The sequence below is a fragment of the Alligator mississippiensis genome, chromosome 2, assembly GCF_030867095.1.
Source record: "Alligator mississippiensis isolate rAllMis1 chromosome 2, rAllMis1, whole genome shotgun sequence".
Classification (NCBI taxonomy): domain Eukaryota; kingdom Metazoa; phylum Chordata; order Crocodylia; family Alligatoridae; genus Alligator; species Alligator mississippiensis.
The window spans coordinates 231,869,743-231,883,923 of record NC_081825.1 but is presented as its reverse complement, the minus strand read 5'-3'; the positions used below and the strand labels follow the sequence as shown (position 1 = coordinate 231,883,923).

At 45.5% G+C, this 14,181-nt stretch overlaps 1 long non-coding RNA gene across 1 annotated transcript in view; it reads right to left on the bottom strand.

Annotated features, from left to right (window-relative positions):
- Nucleotides 1-14,181, bottom strand: part of LOC102568852 (uncharacterized) — an 83,146-nt gene that overhangs the window by 42,242 nt on the left and 26,723 nt on the right. The window lies entirely within an intron of this gene.

Here is a 14,181-nt window from a genome sequence, read left to right as displayed (position 1 = left end):
GGGGTGATTTACCAGAAGCATAACACTGATTAGCCACAGTTATACCCAGAGGAAGGCTGCAGTTAAAGGTGGCGGCACAATCAGAGTACCATAACACACATCAACGGAGAAAGCAGGACAAGGCAAATACACTGACTCCAGACAAGAGAGCCATTTAGTCACCACAGAGAGGCAGCATTGAGAGCTGAGTGCAAGAGTTAACAAACCGGTGGCCTGGAATATAAACCAGGCCAAATTATATGCTGTAGTGAAATGCTGGGTAATGGCAGCTTCCTCTGTCTGGGCATTCTCAAGATGTCTACAGGACAATCGCTGCTATTGATTTGCAGGGTTAAGAGGAGGAGGTAGCAATAAGGGAAGGGAGAGGAGAGAGAGAAAGGTGAAACCCACTCTTCAGAATTAATGAAGGGCTTGAAATAAAAGAAGAGAGTTTCGCTGGAACTGAATAATGCTTTTGTATTGTGTAATGGCTGCTTCCCATAAACAGTATCAAATCTTGGTCCTCCCTGTACTTGCCTTTGTTAGTGAGAACACACTTGTTCCCTATTGGATTTTAGTAGGAACAGGGCTGAGCTGCAACGCTGACATCCAGATGCAGACCCAAGTGTTTGGAAGTAGAAATATGTTTAGTTCAGGGCCAGAACCACCTGATGCAGCCCTCCTCTGGGTGTCTGCACATCTGCAAAGGTAGAAGAAGTGCCTGATAAATGCTGAAACTAGATTCAGTGTGAGCTTCTCAGTCGCACTTGTGCTTTCCCCTCAATATGCAGCCAATATATGGTGGGAGGGCAGCAATTTTCTCTTCACAGAATTAGGGTCACCTGGATTTTGGGTACTTCACCTTCCAAGCGACCAAAATTAGGTATTTGTAAAGGTGCTGAGAGCCAGGTGGTCCTGCTGAAGTTCTGCCAGTGCTCAGCAAATTTGAAAAGAAAGGGATGGCACCTAGAACTGGAAGCACTCCAAATTGGTTTGGGAAATTTTAGCAAGGCTCTTAGTTCTAGGCTGATTGTGTGGAAGGCAAGAGGGATGGAAGAAGGAAGCTGTGCTCTACAGGTAAATTTGTCTCTTGAATGCCCATGCTTCCATCTCCTGATACCAGTTGGGGGACAATTCAGGAAGACTGCCACCCAAGGAAGTGGTTTTAAGGTGGCTACATGATGATGGGCTCTGAAGCAGGCACTGACATCTGGATGATGGAAAATGAAATAGGAGAAGGAATGTGGAAGAACCAAGAGAGGTCAAAGGAAAGGAGCTGAATTTACTCAAGCCTTTTCATTTCAAATCTGCAGACGATGGAGCTACTTCTTGAACAGGAGGGGGCAAGAGTGTTCTTTAGTGCCAAAGGCATTGGGCCTAGTCCACACTGACAAGCCTGATTTCTGGCCAGGATTTTCAAAGGAGTCTCAGGATGTTAGATTCAGATGCCCAACTCCCATTTAAATCCAGTAGCATGTAAACATTCCAGCCTCTGAATCCAGAGTTTTCCTAAGGCCTCGGCATGTTGGGTGCAACTTGAGAGCTGAACTCTTTGGAAAACACAGTCACTGGTATCATAACAAGAGCAATCTGGGTCTTAGGGAACTGAGCCCATTTGAAAAATCTACCTTATGGCCATTACTAAGCATTTGAACAGCCTCGCCCTGCATGTTTGTGGCCACTTATATGCAAATGGTGCTAAATAGGAACAAGGATGAGCCCCTACACCATAGAGAAATTGGGACCAAAGCAAATCATCAACAGACTGGACTGTGTTAAGTTTGGTTTAATCAGGCACTATGGGTGCATCTACATGTCACTGTACAGTGATATTGCTATGGTGCCATGCTTTAGTACTTCCTTTTGGCACAGTATAGGTGGTTACTGCACCGCGTGCATGGTGCACGGTTACATTTCACTGCTATGTCACCATAGTAGCACACTATACCAGAGGAGCACACTGCTACAGCAACGTAGCTGCTGATCAACATGTAGACCCACATAATCGCTACATCACTGTAGCACACTATACAGCAACATACTGCATTGCTATGTCACCGTAGCGCAACATGTAGATGTGCCTAATGTTTTCTTATCCCATTACCTGGATTAGCTTTTTTGACTTTCTTTACTTACATGCCTCTCCCAGCACTGTCTCCTTCCCCCTTTCTTCTTCCTCTCTTTTCCCACTGTTTGTATTCAAAACACTCACTCCATTTTATACACTGCTCTATGCTGTCTTTTCATAGCATCTGATTAAATGAACTTGAGTTTGTGAAAGTCTGTTCTATATATATATATATATCATTTAATTAGTCTACAAGGTGCATATATCTACCCTGTCTTCTGCCTGAATTCAGATTAACGTGGCTAACTACCTCACCCTACACCCTGCTACTCTGCAGTTCAAAGCTTTTCTTTTTATTGTATTTGAATTCTTTCTTTCCTAAAGTTTTGTCCAGAAAAGCTTCAAACCATTGCTATCTGTTTAACAAAAAGCATAAGCGAGCAGCCCTGCCATATCTCAAAGATATGTCCCCTCTCTTTGTTTTTCACATAGCTGCTATTCTCAATGCATGCGTAATTAAAAAAACTGTGATCAAAGAGCCAGCATCTCTTATCTGCAAAAATGTTTCCTGATCTCCTTTCTTCTAACTCTCATGGCTCATCTCTAGCAATATCCAGGCATTGCCTCTGACCTCATTTATTGGTCTTCTGAGTTTGCCAAAATACTTTTTGCTGTTCTTTCCGCAGATTTTCAGTTCACTTCCCAGTTCCCCCTGCTTTAATTTACTCTTCTGGTGACTTCTGCACAGGGACATGCTAAAATCCACATATGGTCACGGTACAAAAAACATGCCTCCTTTATTCCAGTAACTCGTACCTCTTTGCCTTTAAGGCAAGGAGACTTAAACCATGCATCATATTCTCCAATAACAGTAGCTGCTATTTGCAATACAATTTTCACAGAGACCCCAAAACTCTTTGGGGCAAGATCATCTAGTTCAAATGAGCAAGCCCATTAAAACACACTCTAATGGTGGGACTGTGTAATGCTAGCACTACCTTTGTTTACATTGGAGAGGTTTGGAAACACTGTTGATGACAGCAATGGTGGAAGCTCTGCTGTACAGACAATTAGACCATAGAGAATTAGACAATTAGACTGTTGTCAGTTGTTTTTGCAATTATATCAGATAACTTCCTGCAGAAGCAGGTACAAATCAGATTTATCTCTATGGGCTGCTTTGACTACAGGGTATACCATAGAAAGCAATCACAAATTGTTGATATGGGGAATGGGGTACCTGGCAGGTAAGAGATGGGCCTTGCCTGGATGCATCTGGGCCAAGTATGGCCACATGTCATGATGCAGTCACCTGGCAGTCAGGAATCCGGCCTTTTCCTGCCATAGCATTTCCTGTTATTCCCTATACAATGAAGAATGTCCAGTCCATAAGCCTAAGAAAAGGTGATTGTGGGTGGAGAAGTCTCCAGGTGTTCACCCTAGGGTGATCACCCTGAAAGCAATCACCCGAGGGCTGTAAGGCAGGACTCCTGCGAGGCATTCACAGTTCTCCCATAACTTCCACACCTCAGTGAGCCCCTTCTGGAAAATGGCAGGAGTGGTGTGGGGTTCAGCAGTTAATGCCTGCTCAGTGCTGTAAGAGTCCATCATGGAAAACCCATAAGAGCCTGTCTTATTATTATTATTATTACTAGTTCAAAAGCTCTACTATTCTGGAGTTTTCTCTGTGTACATGGGAGGGGATCAAGCTGTCCCCCTTCTATCTGGCACTGCAGTCTGCTTTGCTTGCAGACTGTGGCAAGTGTGTGATTAACTAGGACATCCAGCAGAATTAAACCTCCTTTCAATTAAGGGGCCCAGTAGACTCTGAAGTCCATTGGATCTTCCCCCCATTCACTGACCTGGAGTCAATGAGGGCAGTGAGAAAAACAAGGGAAACCCCTATAGCAGCGATTCTCAACCAGGGTGCCATGACACCCTGGGGTGCTGCAAGTGCCTGTTAAGGATGCCCCAGAGTGCCATGCAATGTTAGCACTCTTCTTGCTCCAAACAAAATAAACGCAGGGATTTCACATGGGAATCCAGGGTGTCAAAAACGTTCTGCTCTCTCATGATTGTTCTGGGTTCTTTGCAGCGGCAGAGCTGCTCTAGTAGTTTCCTGTAGTTGAAAAATGAGTGAGCTAAGAGGGGTGTGGTGAGTCCAGACAGCACGGCGACTTCTCGTAGCCACCAGGTGGTGCTGTAATACTACACGACTGAAATATGCTTGTTAGAAAAAACTTGCAAACTGATCTTAAAATAGTGCCACAAACGGTTTCCTCTCCAGAAAAAGCTGCACACAGAACTGGAGCCTCATTGTTGTTCCCTTTGTGGGGTTTCCTGCACGCATGCCTATTAAGGGAACAGAGAGGCAAAGGTTTGCTTCCCTCTTCCCCAGGTTAGCAGTCATCAAGAATCTGTGGCAGCTCTCGAAAGCTCTGCCAAGGCCCCTTCACACCCCACACAGTTTCTGGGGTCCTTTGCCCTCACTTCGGCTCCCCAGCACTGGCTTCACCCCTGAAATCCCCCTAAGATGAGTCTCACTCTGGCAAGAGGGCTGGCATACCTTCTGTGGGCAAGCTCTGGCATTGGTGGAGGTTGCCATTTGCTCTTTGCCCCAGTTTAGCTTCTACCCCCGCACAGGTCCTTACATTCCTGTAGCAGTTTCCATGGGTAAGGAAAACAATTTGATTAAGGCCTACATTCCCCTCCTCTGTGGCCATGGCAAGGGATCTGTACTGATTTCAGCCCCACAAGTAGACTGAGGGGGTGATTTGGGATCTAGATACTAAACTACAATCACAAAACCACAAAGCAACCATCCAGGAAGTGTCTCTTTTTTTCTTTTCTTTTTCTCTCCTTCGTTTCCCCTATTTCTACTGAAGATACTACAGCAGTCTTTAGGTAACAAATGCAGAACAAGCTGCAGGATCTTCTACACTGAATTTGGTTCAGAAATCAAAATGGCTGCAGAAGACCAGCCTCCAAAAACTCCCCTTCCCCCCCTCACTCCTGCCCCAGATGCCCACCAAGAAAAGTCACAGAGCATCCCTGTCCGGTTGTGACTATTGCTGGGCAGGCCTGCCCCAGCAATGCGATTGTCCTTTTATTGATGCCACTCTCCCAAAACAGAGTGTCAAGGTAGTGAAACTGCCATACCAGGTGAGGGAAAGCAGTGGAAACTGCTAACATGAAGACAAATGAAGTGTGGGGTCACTGGATTTCCTGTAAAAGACCGTGCCCACGTGGGATGTAAGAATGCCAGAAGCCTCATCTGTACTAAGACATTTTTTGGCTGTATTTCAGCAGTAGTGAAGGGCTAGTGTAGACTGGGTGCCAGTATTTTCAGTACCACATCATTTGATCCTACTCAGAGCAGGTTTCCCTGCCATGATACTGATAACAGTGCAGCAGCAACAGCTGAGAAAAAATGGATGAGGAATTTCCCTGTGAGAGCAGCCAAGGGATAAATATGTATTAGGGTCTCCTAACACTGGAGTCTATTTCAGTGCTTCTTTGATAGGCAATTATTCCCTCTTTCCCATCCCCAGTGCATGGTAGGGTGCAGGCAGAGGGGCTGCGTGATTCTCTAAGACGGCATTTCTCAACTCGGGGGTCGTGACCCAGAAGTGGGTCTCAAGAATACATGGAAGGGCTGTGAACAAACTTTAAAAACAGATTCTCCTTTAAAGGAGAAAAATGTGTGAAACCGTGGCTTTTCCCTTGCAAGCTAGCAGAGCTCCAGCCTGCAAGGGGCTGCTTGGCTGCCCCCGTCCCACACACCAACTCCATGCCCCACACACTGGGGGGCTGGGGGCTGCGGGCAGGGAGCAGTGGGTCAGGATTGAGGGGCACAAGGTCATGACTGGCCATCCATGTGTACAAATGGGTCCTGGTGCAAAAAAGGTTGAGAACCATTGCTCTAAGATTCTCTCAGAAGAGAGTGAATGAAGCCAGGACACAAGGTAGATAAGCCAACTCTCTCCTATGCCAGTTCTGGGATCTGCAGGGGAAATCCCAGTTTGGCAAGCTTTCCAGGCTGTTCTGCTTCAACCCAGACAAGAAGACAGGACTCTCACCTTGAGAGAAGGATGGAGAGGATCATTGCATGCAATGCCCAGCATGTTCTCCTCTCCTGCCAGACTCTCTGTGCGTAGGGCGGGGAGGTGGGTTGCAGTGATTCTAAGTCTTTTGAGGGACTGCTAAGGTGCCGCAGAAAGCTGCAAGACATTGCTGCTTTCTAGTGCTGTTCCTGGAGCAGGCCTCTCTTGAACTGGCCCATGAGCCTGATGATTAAAAGCACGTCAGAAGATAGCTTGTGGTTTGTTTTGGGGGAAGGGTTTTGGTGCTTAGGTGTGATCGCTAAGCAGTTCAGTTTTCTGCTGTATTTTGCTTTGGAGAAGTCTCCTTGTAACAGGAGTATTATTTTTTTATGACAGCTTGTTTGCTTGAGCCCCTCTGAATGCTGGTTTCACCTGGGGAGACCTCTCTGTCCTTAACAGTGCCGAAAAATTTCCAGGTTCTCCAAACCCTGCCTTCCTTGCTCCACCCACTACCCTGTATCATAACTTCTGCAGTATTTTCTAAGCCAGGGGTGGCCAAAATGTGGCCCATGGGCCAGGTGTGCCATTCTATTCGGCTCGTGGGGCCCCTAAACAATTTAGAAAATTAATATTGATCTGCCCTGGGCTGCCTATCATGCGGCCCTCGATGGCTTGCCAAAACTCAGTAAGCGGCCCTCCGCCCAGAATAATTGCCTGCCCCTTTTCTAAGCAGAAACCCAGGAGAGTTTCTCTGCTCAGCAGCTCCCTCTGAGGGTATCGGGATAGCTCATGGGGTATCTCAACGCACCATGTCCATCTCCAATCAGCAGACCCAATCTTCTCTTTCTGTTACAGTAGCATAAATCCATTTTTACTGGATTCTCATTAGTGTAAATGGGGGATTAAGTATCCTGATTGCTGAAAGTATAAGGGGTATAAGAACGTATAAGTGCAGCGTCAGGTCCTTTAGTTCTGCCTTCTCCAGATTCTCTATTTCTAGAGTTTTAGGTACGAGCAGATGGACTCCAGGCTGCTAGAGGAGAAATCAGCCCAAGAGCTGACTCACGCTGCTCCTGACAGTGAGGTGGCTAGCTGCTCCCTCCTCTTCTAGTCTCTAAGAAAGATATTCCAAAAGGCATTGCCTGCTTGTGATACAAAGGGTCAGAGTGTCACATGCTTTCCTTATTTGGCCTTTTTTCCTCCAGTTTGGACCTCAGGAAAATAGTTGCTCAGGGCATGCTGCTTTGATAAGCAGCCTAGACCAGACTGGCACCAGGGAAGACGCACTCTGCTTATATTCCTGGGCCTTTGTTTGGCATACAGAAAATGCATACCTCTTAGAAGTGTCCTTCTCCACTCCGATGGTGGCACTTCCTTGCAGCATAACCTACAAAAATCCTGGTGTTTAGGGGCCAGAAATCTTGTTGAACTACCAATTAAACCAAATTTCCATAAACATCACTTTCCAGAGGGGTTGGCTCAGGAAGCTTGGTGTGTGGGCAAGGAGAAACCCACAGCATGTTTCCAAAGTCCTCTGAGTTCTCCTGAGCGAATCTACCTCATTCCTAAATAACACTCTGTCCTCAGGAGTGGGCCTCACACTAACCAGCAGATGCTCATCAGCCCTGAGCTGCAGACCCCTAGTATTTCAGTCCTGTTCTATCACATAGCTCTCCCATTGCACTACAGCATAAGCTTTTTTTTCCTCTGCTTATTCCAGCCCTGCCCTGTGTGTATGTCTGCCAGTGCACCTCCATGCTTGCCTGTGTAAGATCCATGGCAATCTGCTTCTGATCTTTTCCCCAAGTGCATGTGTCTGCATAAGTCAGTCCCACCCCCGAGATTTCCTCCCAGAGATTCCCCTCTATTAAAACCCAAACCACTCACAGAACAGCTTGCACTTTATATCATTGGTGCTATTTGTTTCCTTTTCTCTTTTCACTCAGTGTCAACAGTGAAGTCAAGTCATTTTCAATTTCTCAGTTTCAGGCACTAAAGTGCCTTGCTGTTAGCTTTGCTGTTAGGACACACTCCAGTTCAGTTTTCAAAAGCACCAGTTGACTTACAATCATAGAAACATATGAGATTCTTAAGTCTCTTTTGAAAGTGGGACAGAGGCTTCTGAGTCATTCATATTCTTTTAAAAATGCTAGCTCTAAATTATTTAAAAAAAAACAACCCAAATTCACTCGTGTACTTAAGAACACCCTTGAAAACATTTTTAGTGGTTAAGATTGTGGAGAGGCTTTTGTTGTTGTTAACCTTCGGGGCATCTAGTATTTTTAGTTTTGTGCGAACAAAACATTTATTTTGGGCCTACCCCACTTCTCAGCCTGGCTTCGAGCACAACGAAAAACAGACAAGGAGGGTGAGGAGGGGAAATGGCAGCTCGCAGTGCAGTGCAGTGCAGTGCAGCTGACTGCAGTTCAAACCTCCTGATGCGCTTTGCAGAAAGGAAACTGCACAGGGAGGATGGGGCGTGAAGTGGGTGGGTAACGAGGAAACGGCAAGGCCTGCAGAGCATGAAAGCTGTGAGTGTGTCCAAGGCAGGACGGAAGTCTTGTGGGGGGCAGCCCTATTTTTAGTCACCTTGGTAAAACTCTGGTGTTTTGTTGTAATGAAATAGCAGTTTCCCCTTTCCCTAATAGGAGTGTGTCTGGTTAGTCCAGGTCTGTTTTTATTTAACTTCTTTTGTCTTAAATGAAAGGAGAGGGTTCCCATAAGCCCCTTAAAGCAGAAAACACTAATGACAAGAGGGAGAATAAATAGGTAATGGCTAGGAATCCCCTTCTCATTCTCCACTAAGAGAATGGAAAACAGCAGTGGGTGCTGCAAACGGAGACAGAACAGGCACCATGATGCTCATTCATATGAACTGGGAACTTTTCAATACAGCTGGGGCAGAGTGCGTACAAGCAAGTCAGAAGTCCCTTCATAATCATTTGCTTGGTCCTCGGGGGTCATACCCAAGAAGCTGTGAGCAAGCCTCTCTTTCTAGCAGGAGTGGATATTGGGGACCAGGCCTGTGTGGTATGGGAAGGAGAAAACACTGGCCTTTGAACTAGTGTGTAAGATTGCAGAGGAGGATAGGTAGTAATGAGTCAGGACATCAGTCTGTTGATACAGCAATTGTGGCAGTACAATGCAGTTTCTATACCAGACGGAGAGACATCCTTAGGGAAGAACAAAGCTACACAACAATCAGGTTAGGGAACACAATGCTCAGACAACTTCAGGTGAGAAGTGGATGACAGACTAAAAGTGATGTCATAGTACAGAGCCAGAAAGGCACAAGCAAACCCTTGATTTGGCCCTCTATATGGGGAGAGTGGACCAGATCCTGGGGTACTGCTGATTTGTGAATTGGGACTCTGAGGGCAGAAGTGGTTTCTAGCACTGTGCTTTCCTGCTCTAAAGAGGCTTAGGCCTCCCCATGATGTGTTAGAGGAGGATGAGGCTACTCTCAGTTATGCTATTGTAAATGGGCATGGGGACAGAAAACCATAGCCAAAGCTTGATGCGTCACTTCGGCAATTCATGCACAGCCTCTATCCACTAACAAGCAGGGAGTGATGCAAAACTCTCTGCTCCCATGGACAGTCCCCTGGCACTCATGTGGTCCTCCACTGACTGATTCAGCCGGCTTGAGGGCCAGATTTACCTGGTAGTACAACACAAAGAGGGTGCCCACACTTCTTCTATGCTGCTGAGAAACACCTTGCCTATTTGCTTCCACTCACCATGTGCCAAAGCTCATAAATGACAGCGCAGAGCAGCATGAGCTCTTGTGCTGTTCTCAGACTGTCCATCTTGGGTGTGCTGATTGGTACATGCTCAGAGCCACTCAAAAGCAGCTGTGCTACTTCATTTTTAGGATTTAGAGCTCTAGGAGTGGGAGCAAATGGGCGAGGACCCTTTCACAGCAGTGGTCCCATGGAGGTGGTACAGACATGCTCAAGGCTGCTGTCCTGTATTTAGTTTCCCTGCCATAACTCCACCAAGATCAGCTATTTTAAAAAATCCTATACCCTAGCTGGAATGAGAGAGATGTAGAGAACATTTTATTGGCACTTAAATATATTTGTAAGGCATCCAGGTACCCCGACAGTGGGAATTATATTGTGTTCCCAAAAACAGTTTGAACAAATTCTTGGAAGAAAAGTGCCTCAGTAGCTGTTGAGTTTGGGAGTTAGGAGTGCAGCCTCTGAATCAGAATTTCCTAGACCTTAAATGCTGGAGGTTGCAAGTGAGAAAGGAACAGGGGGAAAAGCCCTGGTCATACTGGTTGACTCTCCCTTTCAGCACCCACCCTGTGCCACTGTGTAACAGGAGATTGGACAAGTCTGACACAGTAGGTGCACCTACATGAGATGCTACGTCATCGTATTGACAAGCTACGTCGCTGTAGTTCACTGCTATGGTGACATAGTGTTGGTGGGCATGAAATGTGATGCCAACGCTACTGCATGGTAGCATGGGAAAGAGCCAGTGCAGCATCAGGTCCTTTAGTACTTGCTTTTAGTACTTGCTTAAACAAGTTTTAGTACTTGCTTAAGCAAGTGCTGAATGACTGCACAGAAACAACTGCACAATCCAGCACACATGTAGACATGCCCAGTAAGTAGCAATTCTTATGTTCTTATGAATGTAGACTGAAAAACAGACTAACAGAGGAATGTAATCTGTGTCCAAGGGAATTTGCAGGGAGGTTATTTTGGCCTCTAGATGGCACCCATATTATTCCATGAATCCAGTAAAATTAATGAGAAGTGAAAAAAAACTGATTGTTAAAAATAAAGCTGAATGCAAGATCTAGAGTTTGCTTGTTCATACCAGATCTACAAGCTGTCATCGTTTCAGGAAAGACAAACTAAGTGGCATTTTTTTCCTTCTTTGGTTTAAAAAAACCGAAGAACCAGGATTTCCTTACTGTATGTCTCTAAATGAGTATGAATGATTGTTTATATGACACCAGAGTGATCAAAATTAGACAAAAACAGATTCAGGTTTTGCTATCATCAGAAAAATAGTTCATGTAAGCCCTCAGTCCTGCCCAGTTTTGGGCAGGTTTTTAACTTAACCTGTGAGCAGGCATGGGGAAGATTTTTAAAATGCCTAATTCTGTATAAAGCCAGGGTTTGACTATTAAGTAGACAGCATCCTTCAGCTCTAGATGTGTAAGACTCCAGAAACAGCAAAGCCACACATCACTTCAGATGTTTCAATGATAAATTTCTTTATTAATTGTTTAAAATATTGTAACCAATAGGTCAAGTGTCCCCAGGCTGTGGTCTGTGTTTTATGTTTTATTATGTTTTAAACTTTTGTTAAACTCTGGGCATGGTGGAAAAAGTGGAGTCCATGGACAACTTGTGCCCCCAGCAGCTGGGAGTGTGGCGGTGCGAGCGCAGCAGCAGTAAGCTGGAGCTCCCGCAGACACCACCTGTACTGTCGGGTGGGAAGCACCAACCAGGGGCCGGCGACCACCCGCAGATACCGCTGGCAGCATTGGCAGTGGCCAGCAGGGATTGCTGACCGCCCGCAGATGCTGTCGGCAGCAGGAGAAGCGGGGTTGGCAATCGGCAACCACCCACAGGTGCCACCAACACTGTCAACGGTGCCTTTTTGTAGAGGGGTGCGCAACCACGCTCAGCGGGTGCACGTGCACCCGTGTGCACCCCCCACACATCACACCTGGTGGAGTCTGTATGTAGCTGGATCCCCAATATTGATTAAAAAAATGTCCTTTCTCTCTTCCTATTTTAACATGAGGGAAAACAGATGTTCTGAGGGAGGAAGGAGTGAAAGAAATGGTTTCTTATATTCCTAGAGTAGCTAGGAGTATGGATCAGAAGAACCCTGGTGAAGCTGGCCAAAGGCAGAGAGTACTCCTGGATGTGTGTAGATGACATGAAAGTTAATGTAGACCACCTGAAAATTTTAATGCGACTTTTTTTTGGTGCAGTGAACTTTCGTTTGCATGACACAGCATTTGTGTTTGCACAACATGGCGCTTTTGAGCAAGTTAAACCCCTGTGTGTCATTCCCCACAGATGTTGGTAGAGGGAGTCAAATACCAATTTACCCCCTAGAATGTCTTTCTTACTGTATTACAGTACAGCAGGAGGTGCATGTGAACCACCTGGGCTCCCCAGTCCCTGACTCTTAAGTCCCTGACTCCAAGCACTGGAGTATCTGGGCTCCTTACAGTCTTTAAAGCCTTCATTCTCACACTTGCCTAGTGAGGTAGGGAAGTTCCATTATCCCCATTTTACAGACAGGGAATGGAGGCACTGGCACCTAAAGATGGAGATAGGGGCCCAATTCTCATTGAAACCAAAGGGTGTCTGGGACTTGGCCCATTTGAAAATCATAGAACCATAGAAAAATAGGGGTGGAAGGGAGGTCATCTAGGCCAACCACCTGCCTGAGGCAGGATAATCCCTTCCCAAACCATCCCATATAAATGCTTGTCTAACCTGTTGCTAAAACTACACAAATTAACCCTGTTGCACAACTACAAGGTATAGCCTCCTAACCTGCCACAGGTAAAGCAAGGGACAACTGTGTCCTGCTCCTGCAGGGGTTATTAAAATCTTACTAAACATCCAACCACACCTTTAGATGCCTAAATACCTTTAAAAATCTGCCCTAATATAACTTCTTCAGTCCATGTCACAGTCCAGAGTGAGCAAAGTGCAAAGCAGAAGCAAACAGCATCAAGGGGAAAGTACATACAATTTTTAAATTGATTATCTTGGAAGCTGATAATAGATATAAGGATTTTTTTTAATATATCATTTTATCTTGACAGTGTCCCTTTAAGACCACAAGTACCTAACTGGAACACTTCACTGAAAGTCTGTATGCTTTGGCAAAACCAGCATCTAACATTTTTAAATCATTTTGATTTCTGTAGTCAGCAAGGCTGTGTATCTCATGTTGTGTGGTTCTCTAATACTATGCAGAGAAGTGCAGTATAAATGTGTAGCTAAACTGGCTGCTCTGTTTCTCCTAAGTAGGGAGGGAAGGAGATGAATATAGAAAGAAAGAGGGTAAAAACACATAAAATGTCAGGGATCTTTTTCATTTTAGTTAAACACTGGAAACAGCATGAGAAATGTAGGGCCTGATTCAAATTCTACTAAAATTAATAAGAGTTTGCATTTACTTCAGGAGGTTCAGGGTCAGGAACAAAAAGAAGTTACTATTTCCTAAACTTATTATTTTCAGCCATCCTCCCCGTACACATGACCTTACTGTATCTCACTAGCCAGCTACATTTGAACCTCCATTGGGGTTGGCTGAGAGAACAAGATTAAAACCAGATTGCTGCAAGGACTGGTGTTGGTTACTCTTTCCTCGAAGCCAGTGCCCAAAGAATGGCTCTGGGAGCAAGATGCTACTTGAGGGTGTTATTACATTTTAAATGAGACTTAGCACTGCAGTCACAACTACATGACTGGTTCAGTAAACCTGGGAGGCCTTGCAAAGCCAGCCAAATAGGAACCTCTCAATGTAAGACCAAGTAGGCAGTGTTTGAATGATCCACCAGGTTAGTGTGACGGGGATCTGAGTCTCAGGCATGCAGAGGAGGGCAGTAAGATGGTTTCAGAATGGCTAATTCTGTGCATGTGTCACTGTAGAGTGGTGGCCAAAACCCCGTGGAATGCATGAAGGATGAGAGAGATAATAGCATGCCATGATGAAAACTGAATGAGGGTAGAGCGAAGGCTGAGAATTGGGAAGTAGGTTCAGGGGTTAGAGGGCTGACTTAGGATCTGAGACATCATGTTCCTTGCTATGTTACTCCTTGCCTGACCTTGCACGAGTCACTTATGGCTGTATTTTCAGAAGAACCGTACACTCACCAGAAGGTGGGTGTACAGTAAAAAAAGCCTGGCCCTTAACTGAGTGTTTTAATGGGAAGGAAACGCTCAGAAATCTGGCCCCTAGTCTCTCCATACTTCAATTTCCCATCTGTTGAAAAGGGATAATAGTATAAATTAGACATAATGAGATGATCAGATACTACAGTAATAGGGGCCAGATAAGCACCTAAGATGCACTGGATCTGTCAGTAGCTTAGGG